Source organism: Heteronotia binoei, chromosome 1 (assembly GCF_032191835.1).
Source record: "Heteronotia binoei isolate CCM8104 ecotype False Entrance Well chromosome 1, APGP_CSIRO_Hbin_v1, whole genome shotgun sequence".
In the NCBI taxonomy this organism is placed as follows: domain Eukaryota; kingdom Metazoa; phylum Chordata; class Lepidosauria; order Squamata; family Gekkonidae; genus Heteronotia; species Heteronotia binoei.
Window position 1 is genome coordinate 64,048,119 of NC_083223.1, and position 13,626 is coordinate 64,061,744.

The following is a 13,626-nucleotide window of genomic DNA, read 5'->3' on the forward strand; positions in this document are numbered from 1 at the left end:
TCTTCCAGAACCCTGGAGAGCTCCTCATGGATGTGTAAAGAGATATCATGTGTAGTTTCTATGGAGCAGTTAGTGACTCACCACCAGCTCCAGTTCTCCTTCATCAACTTGATAAGAGCGAAGTTGTATGGAAAGAAAGGGGAACATTGCCTTATGAATGACTCTCTTGTTGTCAAAGGAGGAAATCCTGTGTGCTTTTTTAAAATTCACCATATAAACAAACCAACCATATAAACAAACAAAAAATCCAGCAACACTACAGGAGAGGAGGTGTGCATGCTGCCCAAAGCCAAATGATTGCTGACAAATGAGAAAATGTTCTTTTATATGCTCTCACTTCTATGAGAACATGAGTATTTGTGCCCTGTTTTTAAGGGCCACATGAGCACATATATCAGTATGAGTCCATACTTTCATGTTAAAATAATGTGAGGGAAAATTATATTAAACATAGTTTCAATGCCTTTCTGGGCATGGGGATGACAATGTGGATTATCTATATGGGTAATACCTAATAATACCCAATGGGATACCAAAATTGTGCATGTCTATTGCACAGTTTTGGTCTGTTTCCAGCTTTTAAAGGACTACAGCTTGAAGTACTTAAAAAAGCACATTGTACCAAAGTCTGAGAAGACACAAAAAATAAAGTTGCATGCTATGAGCATTGACAGCTCATTGTAGGTCCCTGGGCATCTTGAACACAAAACCCTGGGAACCAGAGCCCAGGACCAGCTCCTCAACAGCCATGATCAAACTGAGCAATCTAAGGATAATGTGAGCCACAGTGTCATCTTGCAAGTGACACTTTAAGGACTTCGTTGATGTCAGCTGAGCAGGAGCCTGTGAGTGTTGCGGTAGACAGACAGACCAAAGCTGGAATTCCTCAGCTCTCTGGACCTGGTATAGCAGCTTTGGAATCAACCTATTGCCTGATTATAGCCATTCCTCTTCCCTGTGGCACCCTGGATTTGTTTGGTTAAGGTGCATTGACTCCATCACCTGACTACATCATTTGAGGTCTTGTTGATTTTAAGTCCCAGCCCTATGAAATTAATATAGCCTAATGTGGTCCCAGATACCCAGACACCCTATAATACCACCTCCAAATCTCTGAATAAGATATCATTTTGACATGGCCTTGTCATGGTGAAGCTCTAACAAAACTAATTTAACCCATAACAGAGTAAATTGCTTCTAATCTCATACATCAAAGTCTGGATCCTGTAAGATTTAGTTGGACATGATCTCTAGGCAAAAATATTTTCCTCCTAACTGATGGAATGTACACCAAAGTTTGTAGAGTTTCTAAATAGCTGGTCAGCCAAATAACAGAAATGTGTTATTTAATTATGAAAGGGGATTTTATTGTGTAACACAGCAGGCAAAAATATTGTATTCCATGTGGATTGTGACTGTCACAATTTCACCCCATAGTTAGTCGAGTTATAACAATTACCCTAGGTATTCTGGCATGAATTGTTACTACTGACTGTACTGTATAATGCTATATTTGGAACTCTAGAGTAAATGTATTTATTTGCTCATTATCAGTACAGGATTTTTTTTGCTGCTCCTTTCTGTTCATCAGTTCACTTGTTAATACTTATTAATAAGTTACTGGAGGAAAGGCAGCATGTATATATATATATATATATATATATATATATATATATATATATATATATATATATATATATATATATATATATATATATATATATATATATATATATAAATCTCACACAGTCCCCGTCCATACTATGACTCCATCCCACATGCCTTTTGTCCATGTAGCTCCCATGTTCCCCAGCACACAATTTTTGATATTGAAAGGAACCCTCTCCTCCCATTTTCACCTGTGGAAAATATGGTTGGATCTAACCCATTGGACACAACTCCAACATCAGCTTCTCTCAGGCAGCTCTATAGGATGTGATATTTCTGAACATTCTTTTCAAACTGAGTGGAGATTTGTTAAAATGAAACTGAGATCCATCTGTATCTTTGGTACCTGATTTAGAAAAAGCTAACCTATCTCAAAACAAGAGGCAAATAGATACCCATTTTATTTTTAAAAAGTTTATTTTCCCACCCTACTAAAACTCAATGTCATTTTTTTCTATCAGTGTGGACAGAATGAGCTGTAGTTACAATGAAGGATAAACTACCACAAATGGTTTGTTGGGGGAAATTAATCCACTTTCTGGACTCTCATCTCTAAGCTAATGCTAGAAAACCATGCAATCTTTTTTTTTTCCAATTTGAACTTCAGTATCTAGCTCCCAAACATCAGGTACAGGAGATATTTTCAAAGCAGTTTGAGACAGTTGTGGTTTCAACTGATTCAAGATACTTTAAAAGCTGACAGGTTTCTTTGTACTTGATGTTTTTGAGAGATAAAATGATCATGCCACTATTAACTGCGATAAGGGGTCTTCTTAGACCTATCATTTAAAAACATCTTTAGGTATAGAAATGTACTTACAGAAAACATTTTGACAGCTTGTATTTTTAGACTGGCCCCAGCAGAGGACATAGTGTTGAAATACAATGCAAACCAAAAGATTAAAAATATATATTTGTACTGAAATATCCTTCCCTCCCCCTCCACTTATTCCAGGGTGCTGGTAGAAACCCTTCTTTCATCTTAAGGATTTTTTGCGTCTTGTGGATTTTTTTTTTTTTTAAAAACCCACAACAGAATACTTGGTCTTTAACATACTTCACATATATATGATAGTTTCAAGTGAGTAGCCATATATTTTTTAAATTTTATAATTTGGTTAGAGAAATTAGATAAATACAATTGCAAGAAGTAAATACATGAACAATCAGTTGGATGATATTACATAGGCATCAAAGAGGCAACATACTAAATTATATAGCATTAAAAAAGTCTTAACATGCATTTCAAAAGGCTACATATTTTGATAATGAAACCATATGGACTACAAACATGAATATTCAGATAAGAAGTATAGCTTTGACAGTATTGGACAACGATGGAATAGATTCTTGATTAGAAAGGTAATTTTAAAAAGGTAACCATAATGTCTCAAAATTAGTGGTAAACATCCCAGTTTCTGACTTATGAATGTTTGAAGCTATTTTATCCATTACACAACGATCACACAATTTTTAAGCCATTCAGAAGCTGTAGGTATATGATCAGACTTCCAAGAATGTGCTAAAAGGAGTTTGACTACAGAGCAGAATAATGCTATTTCATCCCTACTGACTGGCAGCCTTGTTGTGAGATCGAAGGGATCTCTTTGCTCCCTTGGAGGAAGGGGGAAGACAGATTGGCCCTTCTGGGCACCTGTAGCTGTGGTGAGTCTTGCTGCAGTAGCAGCAGCAACTCCCCTGCTTCTCAGTCTCCATTCTGCAATTGATGGGGAAGGAGCTCTATTTTGAGCAGCTTTTTCTGCAGTCAGATTAGTGCTGGAAACATTTGGCCTGTTTTAATTGTTCTTCTTCCCTCCCCTTTTAACTAGACAAGGGTTCTGTTGGGGTCAGGGTTCTGAGAGTTGTCCCTGCTCTCCATCAGGGTTTGTCCTCTTGGGGCTGCTCAACCGAATTTGGGCGACCACTCTGATAGTGGACATTTGGTGGTCAGGACATCAGGGGCTTCTTCCTCATCTTCCCGCAGTTCCGTGGGCAGGTGGTTCAACCCCACTTGCTCTGCTGGGAGTTTGGCTCCCAAGGAGTGTGTAACCGGAAATCCTGCCAGTTCAGGCATGAATGTCCATTGTGTGGTTAGCCTCACTCCTTCAACAATTGCTATTGAGCCAGGCCTTGCAAGGCTCAAAAGAAGGAGGGTGGAGGTGGAGACAATCATCAACCTGGAAGAGGGACCCAGTCCGATAAAGGTGGGAACTCTTGAGCGGTGGCTTGCAAGGCATCCACACCAAGTAGATATGGATTACTTGTTAAATTGTTTCAGGTTTGGTTTTTGGATCCCTTTTCAGGTTCCTTTTAGGTCAGGGAACCTTAGTTCTGTTAGGGGCCTTGAGCAAACAGTTAGGGACAAGATAGCTAAGGAGTTAGCAGAAGGTAGGATTTTGGGCCCTTTCGCTGCTCCTCCAGTGCCTAACTTTTGAATTTCCCCTTTGGGAGTGGTGCTGAAGAAGATGTCTGGTGAATTTCATTTAATTCACCATCTCTCTTATCCCAGGGGTGCTTTCGTGAATGATGGCATTCCTGAGCATTTATGTTGCATTAGGTACACCATGTTTGATCAGCCATTTGCATAGTAAGGCACTGCGGTATGGGGGCAGAGATGGCTAAATGTGTCATTAAGTCTGCCTTTTGCCTTCTCCCTGTTCACCCGGCTGATTTTGAGCTCCTAGGCTTTTCATTTGAAGGGCAATTTTACACGGACAGAGCCCTGCCCATGGGTTGCTCTGTGTCATGTGCAGCTTTTGAACACTTCAGCTCATTCCTTGAATGGGCTGTGTGCGAAAAAGTTGGCCTACGGGAGGTGGTTCATTACTTGGACGACTTTCTTTTTGTAGGCGCTGTAGGGACTGGGTGTTGTGCAATGTTAATGTCTAGCTTTCTTGACCTGGTTGTGGAGCTTGGTGTTTCACTGACTCAAGAAAAGACAGAGGGCCCAGCACAAAAGCTTAGCTTTTTGGGGATTGAGCGGGACACTCTTGCTGATTGAAGCTGAAGGAGCAAATTTGTGTTTCCATCTACCCCATATTGTTAGGGTGTTAAATAAAAGTGGATTTACTCTTAACTTTGTCTGGTGTGTATTTTTCTTATTCCAAATGACTTCATGCAGTTGTGCAGGAAAGATATGTGACATTTCAATGATTTTCTAATCTGGAGTAGAGTCAGATTGTGCCAATTTGATTAAATTGGCTAATTGTATTGCTTGGTTATACAATTCTAAATTGTAAAAGGTGGGCTTGTTCAAAGTAACCAGGTTGATTTTTGCTTTTTTTGAATCCCATATGAATTCATGCAGAGTGTTTTGCCACAACTTATTGATCTGCCATAGAAAAGCAAGATTTGAGTCCAGTAAACCAATAAGATTTCCAGGGTATAAGCTTTCATGTGTCAAACCCCCTTGATAGCTGGCCAAAGTAGTTTTGAGTCTCAAAAGCTTATACCCTGGAAATCTTGTTGATACATGTGATAGATACCATGCCTAAGCTAACTGTCACACTCAAAGCATTCTCAGAAACCTCCTCTGGGATTATCGACAGGCAATGCTCTGTGTAGGGTTTGGGAAAATTCAGTACAAGCAAGCACGGATTTTAGTTCTGGCAGAATTCATTGGCATATCTATCCCAGATGTGTACATGAGGAAAATATTCAATGGGAAATGCCTTGTTAAATTCTCACTGAATATTCAAGGGTTGGGAAACAGCAAGTATGGAAACTCTCACTGAGAGACAGTGAGTTTAGAAGCTTTGGAATAGGTACTTTGAAATTGATGTCTCTGTTTCATGCAATTGGAGTTTGTCTTAGATTTGGAAGGAAAAAATTATGGAAAAATATTCTCCCCTACTTCAAGAAAAATGGTTTTCATATCCCATATAACTCTACGGAAATGCATTGTAAGAAAGGACTTTGGCCACAGTTTTGAAGCTAGTATCAAAACTGTAGTTCTGTATTATTGCAAAAGAAACGGTATTATTAATAGCGAATGCTCTCTGATTTCTAAAGAATGTGATTTGTTGAGATGTACGGTAAATACCAGAAATAGATCTTTGTCGAGGTCCAAAGACTGACGATCTAGTGGCCAAAGCCTAAGTAGCACTGTGATATTATAATGGCTCTGAGTAGATTTAAAGATGAAATCTTGAGAAAAAGAAAGATACCACTTGACCCATTTTTTCAAAAGATGTATGAAAAAAACACGAGCCTGCTTTAATACGCTGCCATTTCTGTACAACTTATTGCAGCAGAGGTGGTGGCACATTATTACAGCTTCTGTAGACATGGCTGGAAAGAAGATAAAGAGCTTGTTGGAATGGAAGGTATTGCTTTAGCAGACTTACATGTTTGAGCACCAACAAAAATTAATCTCCAGCAGTGTTAATACAAGGGCTATCATTTTCTTCCACTGCTCGCAGCCTTCTAAGGAATCTGTGTTGTAACCAGTGTTAGAGTGATATTTGACCATCTCATAGTTTCTGTATTGTCCATGTTTCTGTTTTTTGTTTTTTTTTCTCAGTATGCCAGCGCACAATCTGATACCAGCTAGCCATACCCTGTGACTATTGAAAACATCTTCCTTCTTGGATCCTGTGAGATGCATAGAAAGAGGCTAGCAACACCATGCCCTGGAAGATGTCTCTTCCTGCTTTTGTGTTTCACAACCTGCCTGAGTTCTGGAGAAACTGAAAGCTTGAGCTGATTTGTGTCACTTTGGTTGGTCATAATAAAAGGTGTTACTTTTAGTTTGGAGTTTTGCTAAGGACTGACATGACTGGCTGGAACCTCTTTTTGCATGTTTGAGTTGCATTAGCTGAGTGCAGACACAGTAAGTTCAGTAAGTTCGTGCAAAAAAGAAAGCTGATCAGGATCAACTCCCAGCCAACTTTCCTTTGGGGTAAATTATGTCATTAATTTTATCTATTATTTTTCTTGCTACAACAAAAGATGCTTTTATAGTTTTGGATTTATGAATGTGTGCACTTTATATCCCTGAAAAAAATGTTCATTTGGCCATGAAAGGTTAATCTGGAAAGTTTATTTTATTTAAATTTATTTTAGGTAAATCCATTTGAAATTATGTTCCACTGTTTTCAATGCCGTTGGAACTCACCATTGATATTCTATAATGTGATAGTTAATTGATGTCATCTTGGAAAATGACACATTCAAATTAGAGAATCTGAAGAAATACGTGGCTGCATTGTTTAGAGATCCATTACTCCCAAATATGCACCCAGGGACTTCAGAATTCTCCCTAATCCCAGGTGTCACTGCTGAACAGCCATGGAAAGCATGGAAGTACATTTGGCATGTTACCTAAATCACAGGGTTCTGGAAGTGCATGATCATGGCACTTATGTTTTTCTTCTTGGTATCCATGCTTGATGGACACCTGAAAATTCAGGAAAGGTACTGGAGTCTTAGACTTTGAGTCCATTTTCCACAAATCTTAAATTATGGGATTTTGGATGTGTTGGCTGGTGGTACTTCTATGAGATGGCGGTGAAGCCGCCACCTATGAGCCTATGAGATGGCGGTGAAGGCTGCGAAGAGGGAATTCTACTAAGACTCCATCACATCTGCAGATTCACTTCAAACTCAGTTGTTTAGGGTAATTTGGTCATTAACATCTTTCACATCAGGAAGTTCAAATAGTGGTAAAAATTTGGCTATTGATTCAGAGGCGTTTATGAGGTTTTTTGTGGATAAAGTCCTGTCACTCCATTGCAACTTGCCTGCCAATCTTGATACAGTAAGTGAACTGGAGGCCCCTTGGCCATCTTTGGGTTCAGTTTTTGACTCTTTCACCGATGTTGACAGAGTCCTGAGTGCTGTTAGGCCCACCACTTGACCCGTGTCCCTCGTGGTTGGTTAAGGCTGGCGATGAGAGGATCCGGGGCCCTGTGAAGGAAATCATCAACCTGTCCCTAGAGACAGGGGTGTTTCCAGACGGCCTCAAGGAAGCAGTGGTTTCACACTCTTAAAAAAGCCATCAATGGATCCTTTAGTTTCAGCCAATTACCACCCAGTTTCAAATTTGCTGTTTCTGGGCAAGTTAATTGAGAGAGCGGTGGCTGAGCAGCTTCAGGGCTTTTTGGAGGACACATCAGCATTAGACCCATTCCAGTCTGGTTTCCACCCTGGCCATGGGACTGAAACTGCCCTGGTTGCTCTAATGGATGACCTTCATAAGCAGCTGGATCGAGGCGGGTCGACGCTGCTGTTATTGTTAGACATTACAGCAGCGTTCAACACAGTTGACTCACTGCCTCGCCGAAGTGGGAATACACGGGGTGGTCTTGCAATGGCTTTCCTCCTTTCTGCACAGTCGGGGACAGAGGGTGGCACAAAGTGAGGATGTGTCCACTAGATATCCCCTTTTATGTGGGATTCCACAAGAGGCCCTTCTCTCCCCAATGTTATTCAATGTCTATATGTGCCCCCTTGCCCAGCTGGTATGGAGCTTTGGGCTGGGATGTCATCAATATGCAGATACCCAGCTATATTTGCTGTTGGACAATTGGTTGGCTGCAGTCCCACCAAATCTGGCTGAGGGTTTGGAGGCTGTGGTGGGCTGGCTAAGGAAGAGCAGGTTGAAGCTGAACCCATCAGACGGAGGTTCTGTAGTTGCGAGGAGTGGGGTTGGAGCTGGAGCATAGACTGCCAACTCTTGATGGGGCACTACTAACACCAGCGCCTATTGTCAAGAGCTTAGGAGTGACACTGGATACCTCACTTTCAATGGAGGCCCAGGTCACACATATTGCCAAGGTGGCATTTTTTTATCTTTGTCAAGCCTGGCAGCTGGCTCCCCTCCTATCTCACTCAGACCTAACCACAGTAATCCATGCAACAGTCACCTCCAGACTAGACTACTGTAACTCGCTCTATGCTGGCCTACCCTTGAATCTGATCTGGAAGCTCCAATGGGTTCAGAACGTGGCAGTGTGAGTCCTGACAAGAACGCCACGGATAGCACATATTCTACCTGTGCTGCACCAGCTACACTGGTTGCCAGTTGAGTACCGGGTCAGATTCAAGGTTTTGGTTATGACCTTCAAGGCCTTGAGTGGTCTGGGACTGATGTATCTACGGGGCCGCCTCCTCCACTATGTCTCTGGAAGGGTGTTGTGCCCCAGTAGTCAAAATTTGCTGATGATCCCTGGCCCGAAAGAGGTCCGGCTGTCTTCAACAAGGGCCAGGGCTTTTTCAATCCTGGCCCCAACTTGGTGGAACACTCTGCCAGAAGACATCAGGGCCCTGCAGGATCTTTTATAGTTTCGCAGGGTCTGAAAGGCAGAGGTGTTCCACCAAGCTTTTGCATAAGGACAGCAACGGTTACTGTGCTGGCATCTTTCCTCTCCATCCCCTCTTCGGGAGATCCCCCTACTTCTGATGTGATCCAATAACTGAATAAGAGCACTTAAAGACACCATCAGGGTTTGTAATTTTTAAGGAAATTGATTATATATATATATATGAATTTTAAACGATTTTATTGAAATATAGGTACAACATACAAACAATGTCAAACTGAGGAATTTACAAATGTAACTGATTTTACTGTTGTACATCGCCCTGAGCCTGGCACTGGCCAGGATAGGGCGATTATCAAATACAATATATAATAATACTTTTTAAAAATTATGTAAAGAGCTTTATATTAAATTGAACTCAGGGTTTTTCCATTCCTAGTCTATCATTTTCAAGTATTCTGGATTACTCTAGACATGATTCAGATATAAGTATGCACTTAAAAAGCCCTAGGTATCAAGTTAGATTTTTAAAATATCAGATCATTTAATTCCTGGCAAGAAGTATACCTCAACAATATTTCTCATTTGTTATGGGTATATTATACGAGTCATATTATTAGGAAATATACATTCCCTGTTCAAATTTTGATATGTAGGAGAGCTAGTTTGGTGTAGTGGTTAAGTGCGCGGACTCTTATCTGGGAAAACTGGGTTTTATTCTCCCCTCCTCCACTTGCAGCTGCTGGAATGGCCTTGGGTCAGCCATAGATCTTGCAGAGTTGTCCTTGAAAGGGCAGCTTCTCTGAGAGCTCTCTTAGCCCCACCTACCTCGCAGGATGTTTGTTGTGGGGAAGGAAGGTAAAGGAGATGGGGAGGGATGGTGGCTCAGTGGTAGAGCATCTGCTTGGTAAGCAGAAGGTCCCAGGTTCAATCCCCGGCATCTCCAAAAAACGGTTCAGGCAAAAAGGTGTGAAAAACCTCAGCTTGAGACCCTGGAGAGCCGCTGCCAGTCTGAGTAGACAATGCTGACTTTGATGGACCGAGGGTCTGATTCAGTATAAGGCAGCTTCATATGCTTCATATGTTCATATGAGATTGTGACCACTTTGAGATTCATAGTGAAGGGTGGAATATAAATCCAATATCCTCCTCCTCCTCTTCTTTGAGAAATAGTAAGGTTTTGCCAAGTAACACTCAGATAGACTTCCACTATTTATTTATTTATTTATTGGTTCGATTTATATCCAGCCCTACCCCACCTAAGCGGGCTCAGGGCGGCTTACAACACAGAATGCTAACAGTAAATCAGTTTAAAATACATTAATGATTATACAATAAAATACATAAAAATACATAAAACTCACATCAATATACTATGCTACCTCTTTCTTAAGTCAGTTCTTCAAGTATTCCAGTGTTCAAATATTCTGATGTTCATAAGTTTAAATATTCAGGCTTCTCGGTATCGGTCAGTTGTATGCCAACCGGAAGAGGGCTGTTTTACAGGCCCTGCGGAACTGTTCAAGGTTCCGCAGGGCCCTCACCTCCTCCGGGAGCTGGTTCCACCAACAGGGGGCTGCAATCGAAAAGGCCCTGTCTCTGGTCGCTTTCAGATGGGCCTCCTTTGGCCCAGGGATTATAAGGAGGTTCTGAGACCCTGATCTCAGCACTCTCTGGGGAACATGTGGGGAGAGATGGTCCCTAAGGTAGGCAGGTCCCAGGCCATAAAGGGCTTTAAAGGTCATAACCAGCACCTTGTACCGAACTCGGTATGTTATCAGCAGCCAATGCAGTCCCCGAAGCCCCGGCTGAATGTGCTCCCATCTAGGGAGCCCTAACAACAGCCGGGCAGCAGCATTCTTCCAGGTTCAGCACAGGGGCACCCCATGTAGAGGGCATTGCAGTAGTCCAGCCTCGAGGTGACCGTTGCATGGATCACTGTTGCCAGATTGCCGTTCTCCAGGAAAGGGGCCAACTGCCTTGCCTGCCTAAGGTGAAAAAATGCGGACTTGGCAGTGGCTGCTATCTGGGCCTCCATAGTTAGAGTAGGCTCCAATAGCACCCCCAGGCTCCTAACCCTGTGCGCCACTGTCAGAGGCACACCATCGAGGGCCAGTAAGGGAATCTCCCTCCCTGGACCACGGCGACCCAAGCAAAGGACCTCTGTCTTCGCTGGATTTAGTTTCAGCCCGCTCAGCCTGAGCCATCTAGACACGGCTTGCAACACCAGGTCCAGGTTTTTTGGGACACAGGCAGGCTGTCCGTCCATAAGTAGATAGAGCTGGGTGTCATCAGCGTACTGGTGGCAACCCAGCCCATATCTCCGGGCAATCTGGGCAAGAGGGCGCATGTAGATGTTAAACAACATCAGGGAAAGCACTGCTCCCTTAGGGACCCCGCAATCAAGCGGGCACCTCCGGGACAGTTCATTCCCAATCACCACTCTTTGTCCCCGGCCCTCGAGGAAAGAGGCAAACCATTGTAAAGCCAACCCCTGAATCCCCACGTCGGCGAGACGGCAGGTCAGCAACCGATGGTCGACCGTATCGAACGCTGCCGATAGGTCTAACAACATCAGTACCGCCGAGCCGCCTCGGTCCAGATGCCGCTGAAGATCATCCACCAGGGCAACCAGCACTGTCTCCGTCCCATGACCCGGGCGAAAGCCGGACTGATGGGAGTCGAGGATGGAAGCATCCTCCAGGAAACTCTGTAGTTGCAACGCCACTGCTGTCAGCGTAGGGACATTGAAGATTTCAATATGAAACAGGCTAGCTTTGTTGAAAACAAAGTTTCTGTTTATTGATTACAGCAATGCATACCACAATGCAGAGTCGTTGATACTAATAACGAAAAGGGTGCAAGCATGAGTATATAAGGATACACATCAAAGGCTAGGGGGTTTAAATCTTTTCCCACCATAAACCTGGGACTTCTTGGCTGAGAAGAGCCAGGGCAGTTATCTGTTATCTCCCACCAACATAGCCGCCTCTCCTCCACCTTGATGGCCTTGCTTGTCTCTTCCAGGCGCCTGGGAATGGCTAGATGTTTTACATTTCAAAGGCCTGTTGGAGTACTGGCCTCCCCCCCTCCGACGAGCCTTCTACAATTCTAGGGTTAGTGTAGCAAATGGCCTAATGTTAGTTCACAGTAAATAAACAGGTCAAGTCATAAAACAAAGCTTCGATGTATACAAGCTGACAACTGCCCTCTCAATGAGTTTACCCAAAAAGGGTAAATTCGAGACCGGCCGAGAGTGTGCCAATTCGGCCGGGTCTAGTGTTGGTTTTTTTAAGAGGGGGTGGACCATTGCCTCCTTAAGAGGTGTTGGAAATTGCCCTTCCATCAGGGATCTATTTATGATATCCCGTACAGGATACCTAAGCTCCCTCTGGCAGGTTTTAATAAGCCAGGAGGGGCAAGGGTCCGAATTGCAAGTTGTAGGGCATGCAGACAAGAAGATCCTGTCAACTTTCTCCAGGCTGAGAGCACTGAAACCATCCAAGACACAATCTGAAGACAGGCAAAGAGCCTCGGGTTCGCATACTGTCTCCAATATGGCGGGGGCGTCACGGCGGAGCGTCGCGACTTTATCTGCAAAAAAATTCGCAAAAGCCTCACAGCCAATTTCCAATTGGCTAGCGTTTGGGCTGCCCTGTGGCAGCGTTATAAGAGTCCGAATTGTGTTAAGCAGTTGTGCCGGGCGCGAAGTTGCAGACGTAATCTTAGCTGCAAAGTATGTTTTCTTTGCGGCTTTGATTGCCATCTCATAGGACTTCATACATTCTCTATAAGATGCTCTAGTCGCTTCGTCTTGAGTACACCGCCATTGCCTCTCTAGTCGTCTAAGTCCTCGCTTTAATTGCCGCAACTCCTGGTTATACCAGGGTGCTAGCTTTAGGCGGGGGCGCAGAGGATGTCTAGGTGCAATCTCGTCGATGGCCCTGGAGAGCCTATCATTCCACGACTCCACCAGGTCATGGAGGGAATTGCCAGAGGGCCAGGGATCCCGTAGAGCCATCTGGAACCGTTCAGGGTCCATCTGGCTCCGTGGGCGAGCTAAAATACGCTCGCCTCCTAAACGGGCTTGATTATATGGGGAAGTTTTATTGACTTGTTACAAGAGCATACCTCTCCCTAAGGAGGCTTTGCCTGAAGTGAAAGCCACCAGTATCAGTGTCCTTAAGTAATTCCAAAAAAGCCTGTGTTTTTCCTTCCCTTCCCTCCCCTGAATTGAAAGTCACCAGTATCAGTGTCTTTAAGTAAAGCCAAAAAAAGCCTGTGCTTTTCCTTCCCTTCCTTCCCACCAGACCTTCAAAGGTCTAACTATTTACTATTTACAGCCTGGGAAATGAGAGCTAGTCTCAGCCGGATGGTGCCAGAGATGCCTCCATATTCCTAACATACAGACATAACAGTTTGCAAGATAAAGTGAATGCACACAGAGCAAGTACAGACAGGCATGGTTGAGGAAAGAATACTTAAATTGATACACTGCCAAAAGGAGGGAGAACAAAAGAGACATTAAATATAACATGGTGGAGTGCATGGCATAGAACAACGTCATGGCAGAAGACGTGTGGATTCTGATAGAAACACTTCCCCATGACTTAATATATATATATGGGAAACAATTCTTGGATTTTTAAATAGCCATAACACTAGGCTGAGACATTTCCAGAGTGACTGACAAATA